This window comes from Chanodichthys erythropterus, chromosome 21 (assembly GCF_024489055.1).
Source record: "Chanodichthys erythropterus isolate Z2021 chromosome 21, ASM2448905v1, whole genome shotgun sequence".
Lineage (NCBI taxonomy): Eukaryota > Metazoa > Chordata > Actinopteri > Cypriniformes > Xenocyprididae > Chanodichthys > Chanodichthys erythropterus.
This window is the reverse complement of record NC_090241.1, coordinates 7,828,363-7,843,376: the sequence shown is the minus strand read 5'-3', so window position 1 is coordinate 7,843,376 and position 15,014 is coordinate 7,828,363.

Here is a 15,014-nt window from a genome sequence, read left to right as displayed (position 1 = left end):
GGAGCTGTGCGAGAAGGCTCACTGGGGGAAAACGCATATTGCGTAGGCCCCAGGGCCAGCTGAGTGCCAGGGCATCCGTGCCGAGCGAGTCGCCGGTCAGGGAAAACCACTGGCCGAGGGCAGTTCCTGGGGAGGCAACAGGACTACCTGGGCCTCGCCGAAGTACTGCCAGATCAGCAGGACCGTCTGGGGATGGAGCCGCCACTCGCCCGCAAGTGGAGGCTGCCGTAAGAGCTAGTAGGCTGCACGGTTAAGCACACCTGGAACATGAGTGGCCTGAAGCGACCTCAGATGCTTCTGGCTCCATAGCAAGAGATGGCAGGCGAGTTGCGACATGCGACGGGAGCATAGACCAGCCTGATGGTTGATGTACGCAACGGCCGCAGTGCTTGTCCGAGCGGACCAGTACGTGCTTGTCTGACAGCAGCTCCTTGAAGCGGCCCGGTGCAAGACATACTGCTAGCAACTCGAGGCAATTGATATGACAATGCAGTCGAGGCCCCGTCCAAGACCCGAAACCGCATGCCCGTTGTACGTGGCCCCTCATCCGGTGGTAGAGGCATCTGTGTGGACCACAGCGTCCAAGGGGCACTCCCGCCCGCAGGAACAAAGGGTCCGACCACCGGATGAGGGTAGGGCGGCAGCTCCGTGTCACGAGGACACTGAGCGTGCTGCGCTGCCACGGCCATCTCGGGACCCAGCCGCGGAGCCGGTGTTGAAGCGGCCTCATATGGAGCAACCTGAGCGGCGTGAACGTGGCTGCAGATGCCATATGCCCCAGGAGCCTCTGAAGTCCTTCAGTGGGGCCGCCGTCCTGCTCTTGAGCGAACTCAGGCAGTTCAATACCGACTGGACGCGCTCCTCAGAGAGGCGCACAATCCGGGCGACCGAGTCTAGCTCGAGACTGAGAAAAGAGATCCTCTGCCCGGGGACGAGTTTGCTCTTGTCCCAGCTGACCCAAAGACCCAACAGGCTAAGGTGAGCTAAACCATCTCCCTGTGTACGCACAACTGCTTTCGCGAGCTGGGCAGGAACAACCAGTCGTCAAGGCAGTTGAGGATGCGAACGCCCTGTTCCTTGAGGGGGACAATGGCCACCTCCGCAACCTTGTAAAGGCGCGGGGCGACAGGGCCAGCCCGAAGGGTAGGAGTTTGTACTGACATGCTCGACCCGAGCGAGGCAGAATCGAGACATGAAGGGCTGAACCTGACTTCAAATGGGCTGGAGGGACCGGCTCGATTGTATCCCTCGCCAGGAGGACAGCCATCTCCACTCGGAGAACAGGTGCAATGTCCAACGACACCTAAGTGAAGTGGACACCCCTGAACGCCGGAGGACACCGGGCGAACTGAATCGCATAGCCGAGTCTGATAGTACGAATGAGCCAACGGGACGGGCTGGGGGCACTAACCAGGCTTCCAGACACCGAGCCAGCAGAACAAAACGCACCACAGACGTACCGGGGGTAGGGCAGCGAACCCAGAGTGTGATCAGACTCTGCGAGGTAGCAGTGCGTATGGGAGATGGCACACGGGGCGCGGCCTGCACCAACACACTGACACCTGCTGGCGAGGTGAGAGGGGGCTGGGAGTAGCGACGCGGGGCGCTGCAGACCGCCAGCCACACTCTTGGGACGTAGAGGATCGGAAAACAGTTCTTAGTGGGTACCGCTGGACTCCGGAGAGCCAGCGGCGGAACAGACCAAATTCTCCATCCGGCCCTCCTCCGGGGGAGGGAGCGATGCGAGCATCGTCCCCCGAAAGAACCGTTTACGTCAGCTCCAGGTCACCATATCTCCAGGACCGTCTCCCGCTAGTCAGGTGACTGCGGGCTGAGCGGACTGGGTTTAAGGCCAGTTTGTGAAATGAGCGCATCGAGAAGCATGCTTTGATGACGGCACATCCCAGCAAGACTCGCCAGGGGTGTTTCTGGACCACCATGGTGGACATTGTCTGGCCAGGGGCCTGCGCTATGATTTGCATCGTGCGTAGCTCAACCCTGACTCAGAACTACCCACATGCAATGAGTGCTTTGACCTACCACAGACTCGCCGGGGGCCAAGACTCATGCAGGGCAGAGGTAGTGTGCCCGTAGCACTGCCACCCCACCCTAGGGGGTAGTGAGAGAGAAAAAAACTTGTAGTGCAGGTTATTAACCTTTTGGCGTTCCATATTGACACCAAAAAAAGGCAACAAACTGCCAAGTTTTTTCATGCACATCCGGGCTAAGCCAGGGGGCGGGGCAAGGCGAGTATGCGTCGCACGACACCCCCAGGTGCCCGGGAAAGCATGGTTGCCAAGTCTGAATCCGATTCGGCATGAGCACGCCACAACCGTGGGACGCTCAGCCTCATCTTCATGTTCAGAGCCCAACAATACTCTCTCCAATGTAGCAGTCGACATCTGATCCTCTGCTGGAGCCCTGACTAAGATGTTAGGTCCTCCATTTATTTATTTTTTTAAGGAGGACCAGCAACCCATGCAGAAGCTACCAGCCATGTTGGACAGTGAACGTGGCCGTCCAACTGGACGACACACGGCACACTGGGCACCAACGTGGCCATGTTGTTTCTAAACATGATCCACCCACGAACATAGTCACAACATGTTTGCGATGCACTAGAGGAGGGGGGGGCCCACGGAGAATGGCTCGGCGGGTATTGCCCCACTGTGATCCTCTGGTCACCCAGGCTTATTAACCAAAGTAGCACTTTTCTGATTCAGAAAAATAACTAGATCGGGGAATAAGTGAGGGGACTCCACCTCATTAAAGGCAGCCGAGTCTCGACCGTGCATCTAGAGCGCCAGACAGCGCGCAGGGTTGCCGTGGCAACGCGCGCTGTCAGCCGCCAACTCGACGGCACACGGCGCGCGCTGAGCGCTCAAGCCCTTACGAGAAAGGCGAGCAAACAACGCGCCGACGTGGACATATTTTCATGAGAAATATGACCACCCACAAACACAATCTCAGCACGCTAAGCAGACATGAGAGAAAATGATCGTGTCCGTCAGAGAGGATAGGAAACGACCGCCTCCATAAACGCACAGAAGAATGACATCTTGAAAAAGACGCAGTGTCTGTCTGTGAAGCTCTTTTAGAAGGGGAAACTTCAGCTCTTTTGTGTCGAGACACACAGGGAGCGTCACGACGTGTTTAGAAAAACACAGGAGGAACCAGACCAAATCGCAGACCAACCAGTGGAATTACAGCGGAAAGCTGAGAAAACAGCAGATGTTTCCCCCCGGCTCACTCCAACTCGCGACCTGGCTGCAGGCGTCGTCACACCAACACAAGCGCCGAAACTTCTTCAGAGGCTTGAAGTTCTAACAGCCGCAGGACACCAGGTAGGCTCCAAAGCGAAAGACAGAGTGCGATTGCATCTGCCCCCCTTTTTATATCCACCTGTTAGGGGAGGTGCGCATTATGCAAATATCGCACGCCAATTCCATTGGCTTGTTTTAGTTCTCTCGAAGCTGATAGGGGCTCTCTAGCGATATCCCAATTCGTCGGTCACTACTGACGTACGTCGAACGTGACCGACTGAAAGGGAACTAATTTATCCAATTATCCACACAAATCCTCAAATTTATGCGCATCTTGGCGTTTCCATCCAGCATTTATTTTTTATGCAATATCCCCCATCCACCTGATTTAATTCACATTATATTAGGTGAATGGAAACATGGCTAGTGATGCACTCGGTTTGGTATGCTCTTGAATGTAGTATTATGCTTTAGTTTTTGAGTGAGTTGCATTCAGATTTTGTCTCTGTACTGCATGACTGTGCAGTGACCTGCAAAGCTTTGTGCTGTACTCCTTTATAGCTGTCAACATCTATCACACTACAAGACTTCAAAAACATCCTCTAAACTACTCTTAAACCTCTCAAAGAGCTTCCATTTTCCCAGTGGACAAGGCATTGTGGTAACAGCGTACATTGTTTGAACAAACAGGTAGTCCTGCACCAAAGTCATGCCATTAATGTAGTATTTCACTTAAGCTGCCCAGGATACTGAGCAGGATCCTTATGACTGAGTTGAGCTTGCAACAAAAAATCTCCAACATTCATCTACTCTAAACTGTCAGTTTTTTACCCATCTCAATGCATGAGTCTGTGAGAAGCACGTCAGATGAATGCAACTGCATTCACAAAGCCAAAAGCACTCTTTCCCTGTTCTATTCTTGGCTGCTTGCACAGAGCAGATAATATAAAGGCTGGTATGGTAGAAAATGGACAGGCTGGGAAATTAGGAAAGGTCTAATGACTGATGCTATCTCTCTGCACTTTGAGAACTAGCAGTCAGTAATTAGAGCTGGTAAATTAGACCCCATTCAGACTAAAGACTATCATTCACACAGTGCTTATAGAACAGCTCCTAAGTGCATTATCTCTGCCTTTGATCTCTATCGAAACCTTTACTCTCCTTGTTCACAATTATGAATGGTGCCAACCCCCTTCATGGAATGTTCACCATGCATTTATGTATTTAGACACCAACAAATCTAAAGTCTCAGGCTTTGAGTGTAACTGGTTTCAAATGTATTGTATTTTGATCTTTTTGGGTTGCCATTTGAATCTTTATTTGAGTATACAATTGTGCTCAAAAGTTTACATACCCCTTGCAGAATCTGCAAAAGTATTAATCATTTTAAAAGAATAAGGGATAATTAAAATCAAGTAATGCGAGTTGTCAGATTACTTTTTCTCAAGTAATTAGTAAAGTAATGCATTACTTTTAACTTTACAACAAAATATCACATAAAAAATTATACTTTTTAAAGTAAGTAAAGCAAGTTACTTTGTTTTCCCATTTATTGACTGATAGCTCTCCTGTCCCCATGTTGAGTGAAATCAGGAGTTAGTGCAATGTGTAAACATGACGCTTATTGTACATGTAGTTCTGTGAGAAATGTGAGCAGGCATTTACTCTTCTCACTTGCACAAAAACAGATCTAGATTCAGTATACCTCAAAATGAATAAAAAGTGAAATAGAAACTAAGAATATTATGCAAATCTTCAATAATTAAATATGTTAAACAACACACATATACATCATGTAGTTAATCTCACTTTATTAACCAATGTCTTTGCTGCTGACCTTTTATGATCCAATTCAGCCATACCAAGAAGCAAAAATGGCTTTAGATAAACATCACATTTGTGTCTGAAGAGTGTTGAACTTCAATCCAAAATGGCATCACAAATGAAAGGATTGTTTGAGCTGCGCCTTCTACTTGTCACAGAACACAGACTCAGGAGAACGGTGAGTACAATGATAAAACAGTTTATTATCCAACAGGGTGAAAATATAAAGCAAATAAAGCAAATCACAACAACCAGAGTGGATGAGGATAGAAACAGCCCAGAAAGGTAAGGACACCACACACACCTTGATGATCGCTGCTGATGATAATGTCTCTTATCTTTGTAGGAGTTGAGCAGACAATAATCGAGGAGATGGGAATCCAGGGAAGCAAGAACAGATAAATGGAGCACAGGGAGAGAATACAGGTAAGTAGATCCAGGTGAGTAGCAAGCAACAATATACATAGTCCAAGTTAGTGAGGACGAGACCAGACAAGGCCTGTGTGTGTGGTCCTGGCTTTTATGGAGAGTTGATGAGGATGATGGCAGACAGGTGTGTGATTGGGAAGTGTGTGCAAGAGGAAACAGGCATGGTGACACCGGCGGCCAGGACAGAGCCTGGAGAACAGGAGATTCCATTGGTCACTCTGACCATGGCGAGGAGGCTAGTGACTTCATCTTGACTGCAAAAGGAAAGGACATCTGATTCTCATTCTTGAGCTGACTCATGGGTTAGAGCAGTGGTTCTCAAACCTGTCCTGGGGACCCCTCACCACTGCACATTTTGCATGTTTCCCTCATCTAACACACCTGATTCAACTCATCAACTAATTAGTAGAAACTGCAAGAGGTGAACTGGGTGTGTCTGATGAGGGAGACATGCAAAATGTGCAGCGGTAAGGGGTCCCCAGGATAGGTTTGAGAACCACTGGATTAGAGCATACTCTGGAGTGGACTCTTGGTCTGGGGAAGATTCTTGTACTGGATCAAGGACTGAAAGGGAATTTAGAGCAGACTCACCGGTGTGTGCAGCCTCTGGAGCAGACGCGAATGTAAGAGCAGGCTCAGATGCAGGCTCAGGGGTTAGAACGGGCTTGATACTGGACTCAGGGGCTAGAGCAGACTCTGGAGCAGACTCCAGGGCTGAAGCAGACACTGGAGTGGACTCAGGGGCTGGAGCCATATCTGTGCCCCAAGACATCCCCTCATACTCCTCCAAAACTCTTAAGGGCACTTGCATGTTTGCCATGATGGGACGAGACTCAGGGATGGCGGCCATCTTGGGACGAGACTCAAGGATGGTGGCCATCTTGGGACAAGGCTCTGACATGGCGGCCATCTTGGGATGAGGCTCTGGCATGGGAGCCATCTTAGGACGAGGCTCTGGCATGGTGGCCATTTTACAGGCACTAGGGAAGACTGGAGACTTTGGTTTGGAGATTTTATGGTTAGGATTGGACTTTGGGACTGGAGTGGGCTTGATGGAATAAACCGCCATTACCAGGAGGGCTGGAGTGGGTTGGGGTGGCAGCAACTGTGTTGTGCTGCCGTTTTCATCAACCTTGCCAACAGTAAAGGACGACCCACTCAACCACAGCACATGATCTATGTATTGTGCTAGAGTACCCGGGGTAGCACATGCTGGTACTTGGAGAAACAGCTGGACATCTAGACCACTCCAGAAGTTGTTTCATCATTCCAAGGTACCTGGTGGGAAAGCTGAAGGAACTCTTCAACATAGAACTTGATCGAGCGGCCATTTTGGGTTATGAAGAGAAGGAGAGTGGCAGGATCAAATGAAATGGAGCTCATTGCTGCTGATGATAATGTCTCTTATCTTTGTAAGAGGTGAGCAGACAATAACAGGCATGGTGACTGGTGATCCTGACACTACTGTAATGGCATGAATTTGTATTTCCTTCAGCCTGAGGCTTATTCATTTCACTTTTGGTGTGAAAAGTCCTTCACATTTGCCAAAAATAATAAGTATACTATTTTTTTAGGGAGTAACACAATATTGTAACACAATACTTTTAAAAGTAACTTTCCCTAACACTGTGTATGAGTCCCTATATTGTCCTCAGTGTGAAAAGATGGATCTCAAATTCATACAGTCACTGCCGGAAAGGGTTCAGATATGCAAAAGAAGCTGGAAAACCAAAGAATGTGGAGAACCTGGAGGATTTTTTTTCTGAAGAATAGTGGGCAGTTTAACTCCTCAGAGTCAGGACAAACCACTTGATTTTGTGGTAAATTAATATATGTCCACAGATATACATTAATTTCAAACAAATAGTAGAAAACAGTCTAAATTTGAGAAAATATTTCATTAGACAAATTGTGGCATAAATAACTGATTATTGTGTACACCTTGTGTACATTTTAAGAAATTTAAATTAAAATATCAACCATAGAAAACTACACCATAAATAACTTTACATAAAAGGTTAAATTGTTCTTGGTTTTGTCAGAACTTCTAAATGACTTTTGAAATTAAAATAAAATAATCAAGACAACACAATCAGAAATATTCAATTTCGTCAATGTAACTGATCTGTGTCTGATCTGCTCACAGACTGAGGTCTCCATCATGCCATAAACCTTGAGCATTCAGTGCACCTTCATCAGGACCAGATCATGTGCATGTGTTCAGTATTTATAGATTCTGTGCTGGGCTTCATATGCAGATTGAGCAATTGACTTGTTTCGACCTTGTTGGGATGCCCAGACTGCACTGGTGCCCTTCCCTGGAGCAATGACAGGTTTCTTTACATTTATTATACTCTATCTCCATGATTCTCTTTTCTTTATCCATCCACTGAACTGTTCCTATGCATCTTTTTCCATATAATTTGAAATCCTGAACCGTAGCTCCTTCTTTACCATCATAACTTCTCTCTCTGGTGCACCTCCTTCTCTCTATCTGTAATGCATCATCTGTGCCCCTTTTCAAATAATCAAAACTGATGTGATCTGTATTATACTACATCCCTCCTTCCCTCTAATCTTACTTCCTCTTATGCACTTCCTTCTTCAAAGCCATGGCTCCTCAACTACACCTCCTTTATAATCATTATCACCTCACCTCTCCTCTTTATAATCATTATGTCCTCTCCTCTGCTGCACCTCCTTTTCCTTTAACAAAACTCCTCTCATGCTCCTCCTCCTGTATAGCTATTACTCCTCAACTACACCTCCTTCTTTATAATCATTATGGTCCTCTCCTCTGCTGCACCTCCTTTTATTTTAACAAAACTTCTCTTATGCTCCTCCTCCTGAATATCTATTACTCCTCAACTACACCTCCTTCTTTATAATTATTATGTCCTCTCCTCTGCTGCACCTCCTTGTCTTTTATCACATCTCCTCTTATGCTCCTCCTCCTGTATAGCTATTACTCCTCAACTACACCTCCTTCTTTATAATCATTATGTCCTCTCCTCTGCTGTACCTAATTTTCTTTTATCACATCTCCTAGTATGCTCCTCCTGTATAGCTATTACTCCTCAACTACACCTCCTTTATAATCATTATGTTCTCTCCTCTGTTGCACCTCCTTTCCTTTTATCACAACTCCTCTCATACTCCTCCTCCTGGATAGCTATTACTCCTGAAGTACACCTCCTTCTTTATAATCATTATGGTCCTCTCCTCTGCTGCACCCCTTTTCTTTTATCACAACTCCTCTCATAGTCCTCCTCCTGGATAGCTATTACTCCTCAAGTACACCTCCTTCTTTATAATCATTATGGTCCTCTCCTCTGCTGCACCTCCTTTTCTTTTATCACATCTCCTATTATGCTCCTCCTGTATAGCTATTACTCCTCAACTACACCTCCTTCTTTATAATCATTATGGTCCTCTCCTCTGCTGCACCTCCTTTTCTTTTATCACATCTCCACTTATGCTCCCCCTCCTGTATAGCTATTACTCCTCAACTACACCTCCTTCTTTATAATCATTATGGTCCTCTCCTCTGCTGCACCTCCTTGTCTTTTATCACATCTCCTCTTATGCTCCTCCTCCTGTATAGCTATTACTCCTCAACTACACCTCCTTCTTTATAATCATTATGGTCCTCTCCTCTGCTGCACCTCCTTTTATTTTAACAAAACTTCTCTTATGCTCCTCCTCCTGAATATCTATTACTCCTCAACTACACCTCCTTCTTTATAATTATTATGTCCTCTCCTCTGCTGCACCTCCTTGTCTTTTATCACATCTCCTCTAATGCTCCTCCTCCTGTATAGCTATTACTCCTCAACTACACCTCCTTCTTTATAATCATTATGTCCTCTCCTCTGCTGTACCTAATTTTCTTTTATCACATCTCCTATTATGCTCCTCCTGTATAGCTATTACTCCTCAACTACACCTCCTTTATAATCATTATGTTCTCTCCTCTGTTGCACCTCCTTTCCTTTTATCACAACTCCTCTCATACTCCTCCTCCTGGATAGCTATTACTCCTGAAGTACACCTCCTTCTTTATAATCATTATGGTCCTCTCCTCTGCTGCACCCCTTTTCTTTTATCACAACTCCTCTCATAGTCCTCCTCCTGGATAGCTATTACTCCTCAAGTACACCTCCTTCTTTATAATCATTATGGTCCTCTCCTCTGCTGCACCTCCTTTTCTTTTATCACATCTCCTATTATGCTCCTCCTGTATAGCTATTACTCCTCAACTACACCTCCTTCTTTATAATCATTATGGTCCTCTCCTCTGCTGCACCTCCTTTTCTTTTATCACATCTCCACTTATGCTCCTCCTCCTGTATAGCTATTACTCCTCAACTACACCTCCTTCTTTATAATCATTATGGTCCTCTCCTCTGCTGCACCTCCTTGTCTTTTATCACATCTCCTATTATGCTCCTCCTGTATAGCTATTACTCCTCAACTACACCTCCTTCTTTATAATCATTATGGTCCTCTCCTCTGCTGCACCTCCTTGTCTTTTATCACATCTCCTCTTATGCTCCTCCTCCTGTATAGCTATTACTCCTCAACTACACCTCCTTCTTTATAATCATTATGTCCTCTCCTCTGCTGTACCTAATTTTCTTTTATCACATCTCCTATTATGCTCCTCCTGTATAGCTATTACTCCTCAACTACACCTCCTTTATAATCATTATGTTCTCTCCTCTGTTGCACCTCCTTTCCTTTTATCACAACTCCTCTCATACTCCTCCTCCTGGATAGCTATTACTCCTGAAGTACACCTCCTTCTTTATAATCATTATGGTCCTCTCCTCTGCTGCACCCCTTTTCTTTTATCACAACTCCTCTCATAGTCCTCCTCCTGGATAGCTATTACTCCTCAAGTACACCTCCTTCTTTATAATCATTATGGTCCTCTCCTCTGCTGCACCCCCTTTTCTTTTATCACATCTCCTATTATGCTCCTCCTGTATAGCTATTACTCCTCAACTACACCTCCTTCTTTATAATCATTATGTCCTCTCCTCTGCTGTACCTAATTTTCTTTTATCACATCTCCTATTATGCTCCTCCTGTATAGCTATTACTCCTCAACTACACCTCCTTTATAATCATTATGTTCTCTCCTCTGTTGCACCTCCTTTCCTTTTATCACAACTCCTCTCATACTCCTCCTCCTGGATAGCTATTACTCCTGAAGTACACCTCCTTCTTTATAATCATTATGGTCCTCTCCTCTGCTGCACCCCTTTTTTTTATCACAACTCCTCTCATAGTCCTCCTCCTGGATAGCTATTACTCCTCAAGTACACCTCCTTCTTTATAATCATTATGGTCCTCTCCTCTGCTGCACTTCCTTTTCTTTTTTTCACAACTCCTCTTATGCCCCTCATTTAGCTATTACTCATCAGCTACACCTCCTTTATAATCATTGTCTTTATAATCATTTATCACAACTCCTCTTATGCTCCTCCTCCTGGATAGCTATTACTCCTCAACTACACTTCCTTCTTTATAATCATTGTCTTTATAATCATTTATCACAACTCATCTTATGCTCCTCCTCCTGTATAGATATTACTCTTTAATTACACGTCCTTCTTAATATTCATTATCTCCTCTCCTCTGCTGCACAGCATCTCTATTCGTAGCTCAGCTTCACCTCTTTCTTTAGAATGAGTGTAGTGTGCCTCCTTCCCTCTTATCATAACTCCTGTATTGTACCTCCTTCTCTTTTATTGTAACTCGTCAACTGCAATTCCTTCTCTTAAATCCTAACTGCTGTACTGCAACTCCTATTCACAATTCATAACTCCTTTTATGTACCTTTTACGCCTCCTTCCCTTTTATTATAACTCTTATACTGCACTTCTGTCTCTGTTGTCATAACTCCTTTAGTGCACCTCCTTTCTTCTAATTTAATTTTTTCTACTGTATCCCTTCCCTCTAAATATAATTCCTCTATTGCACCTCCTGCCCTATGATCATAACTTATATATTCCCCTCTTCTCTGAACCTTTGACTTCTTTACTGCACCTCCTTTCCTCAGATTCAAACTCCTGTTACATAAACTCCGCTATAACATAACCTCTAATCATAACTTTTCTGATCCTTATCCCAATATAGTTCTAATTACCCACTGGCCTCCAACTTCCTCGCTCTGATTCATCTCCTCTCTACCTTTCCTCTGTGTATCTCTGCCATCTCTACTTACCTCCTCTTCTCCTCACTTTTCTACCGTTCACGTCTTTACTGTACTGCAATGCAGCAGAGCGGAACTGGGTGCAGCTCAGGGAACCTGAGAGACCAGCCCTCTGTCAGCTCGCCTGCACTGGCAAGGATGCGTCTTAATCACACTGCACTGCCTTTCTCTCCTTTACTCTCCACATCAGACATACAGTCTACACTGGATGAGCTAGTCTGAAATTGAGACTGATATTGATTCATAGATATGTGAATCAGTTGCTCCATAAAAGGATGCTTCCACAAAATTCAGATACTTCTCCACAGTGGCAGAGAGGAATCTTCTAGCAAATAAGACTTCTCTATGGTTCTGTATGAATATATTATTAAACTAATAAACTACTAATACTAATTTCTGCAGTATATAGTACATATAGTATGCATATTTTCTGTATCCATAAATCACCCATATGACTTACTGCAAAACATCAGTGTATACATCAGTGTTTTCCACAATGCAGTGCACATGACTTTATATTTCCAGTGTTATGAATGGAACTGGAAATAATTAATTAATTAATCTCAATTTGTAAAATGTCTAGTTTGATTCATGATTTGATTGGGCTGATAACTTTTAAGACATTTTTTGTAACACTTTATTTCGATAGTCCACATTAGACATTCTACTAACTATAAGTAACTTTGCAACTACGTCAAGTGTCAGTCAGAGTATTAGTAGACTATCTGCTTAATATCTGCAAACACTTTATTTTGATGATCCCTAACAGACATTCTACTATAAATAACTTTGTAAATACATGTCAACTTATTCTACTAACCCTAACTTTAAAGGGTTAGTTCACCCAAAAATGAAAATTCTGTCATTAATTACTCAAACTCATGTCATTCCACATCCATAAGACCTTCGTTCATCTTCAGAACACAAATTAAGATATTTTTGATAAAATCTGATGGCTCAGCAATCATTGCCAGCAAGATAATTAACACTTTCAGATGCCCAGAAAGCTAAAGACACATTTAAAACAGTTAATGTGACTACTTTTTATGCTGCAAAAAAACAAAATAATGACTTTACTCAACAATATCTAGTGATGCACGATTTCAAAACACTGCTTCATGAAGCATCAAAACTTTACAAATCTTTTGTTTTGAATCAGTGGTCCAGAGTGCGTATCAAACTGCCAAAGTCACCTGATTTCAGTAAATGAGGCTTTGTTAACTCATAAGTGTTTCAATGAAATTTCAATGGTTCATCACTGGGGGGGGCGTGACTTTGGTAGTCTGATACATGCTCCGAACCACTGATTGGAAACAAAAGATTCACTGAGCCATCGGATTTTATCAAAAATATCTTAATTTTTGTTCCGAACATGAATGAAGGTCTTATGGGTGTGGAATGACATGAGGGTGAGTAATTAATGACAGATGATTTTTGGGTGAACTAACCCTTTAACCTAAGTCTACTAATACTCTAATATAATGAGAGTTGACATGTAGTTGCAAAGTTACTTGTAGTTAGTAGAATATTTAAAGTGGACTATCAAAATAAAGTGTAACCACATTTTAAAAATTAAATTAAAAATGCGAAAATATTTTTTTTTTCCAGACGCAAATTTCACAACAGTATAGTGTACTACTGTTTGAGATATTTATCATGGCATAATGCACATGGTTTCACTCCCTATTTTTAAAGAATAAGCAGTATATACTGCGTAACATTCAGTGCATAGTAGGCTAGTTTTACATTTCAAACATAGCCATAGACCCACAAGGGATTTGATTTTATATGTAATTTGGGTGCAAACCACCGTGAATTGCAAACTCTATGAACTTAAAGAAACTAAGAGAAAGTATCTGCAAAGAACATAAAGGTATATGCAGCTCTATGATAAAAGGCCTTTTTAACAGGGATCTTAAAGCACCACACAGTTCTTATCTAAACAGCGTTTCTGTCGTCGATAAGAGGATCAATTGATTTCATCACAGGCAAATGCTCAGAAACTAAAATCCGTCCGGAGCCTCCCTGCTTGAGCAATGATGAAACGGATTGAGGTCGGCTCAGAAGCCGGATCTCAAAACCAAAGCGAAAAGCTTCTGATTTCATGGTATAACAGTTGAGAAAATATGAATTTATTCATGACACAAAAAAATAAAGACTTGTAATAAAATACTCACTGATGTTATGGCACAATAAAGAGCTCTGCTTCATATAGAAAGATGTTTGATGTTAAAAACAGATCGCATGGTTAAACTCAATTAGCAACCTGGGAATCTAGCTGCTCCTGCAGATTGCTGATTAAGGCTTTGTGCTTTAGTATTAGTGAAACAAATAATAAATTCCATGCATGCATACATAATGAAAATCCTTTAATATTTTGCACATAGATATATTCATATTATTATTGTTATAATAATAACTGTAAGTCAAAAATAATAGTCATTATATGCATATAAAACTAATCCATTAATTTACTATACTATGCTGTACTTCTGTATATAAAACAACATGAAGAAACACCTCATTAGCTTATATACAGGAGCTTGGAGGGAAGGAATAATAAAGCCAATAAACGCATACACACACAGAATCAGTGCAAAACACTGATGAGGTTATTCAGTCACTGACAACATGTACAGAGTCCGCTTTGCTTTCGTTGATGACCATAAACCGTACACAAACACCTTGCACTGGTGTCAGTCATGTAAAAAAAACAAAAACAATCCAAGATATGGAAAAACTAGCAAACATGATACTGATACTCCTTCATAGATGCCTGGATGAAAAATGAACATTAAGGATATTTCAAATAGCTTTGGTTGAAAAGAAACTGCATAAATAAACATCAAGGACAGGGAAGCACCTTCAGAGAAGCCACAGCATCATGTTTCATCTGTCCTATTGCTACTCAGAATGATACAAAGAGACACCGATATAGAGAGAGGGACGGCTCGAGTGTTTGATTACCCAAATGCAGTGCTGTTAAACATCTGTAAACCACAGGAGACATTTCGATTCTCATAGCTGTGTGTGGGTGTGTCTGTTTCTGTGGTTTGTGTGAGCGTCTTCTTTCACCAGAACGGGTGGGGAAAACATCCTGTGTCTCACTCTAGTCCCCTTTGAAATGATTGCACCAGAGGGTCCACAAAGAAAAAACTGCTGTTATGACAACTGAAATGAGCCCAGACTGCTCGGCCCATCGAGTACAAGGTGAAGGGATGGAATATCTGCCTGGTGAGAGTGGGGCTCCAGGGGCCCCTGCGTCACCCCAAACTTCC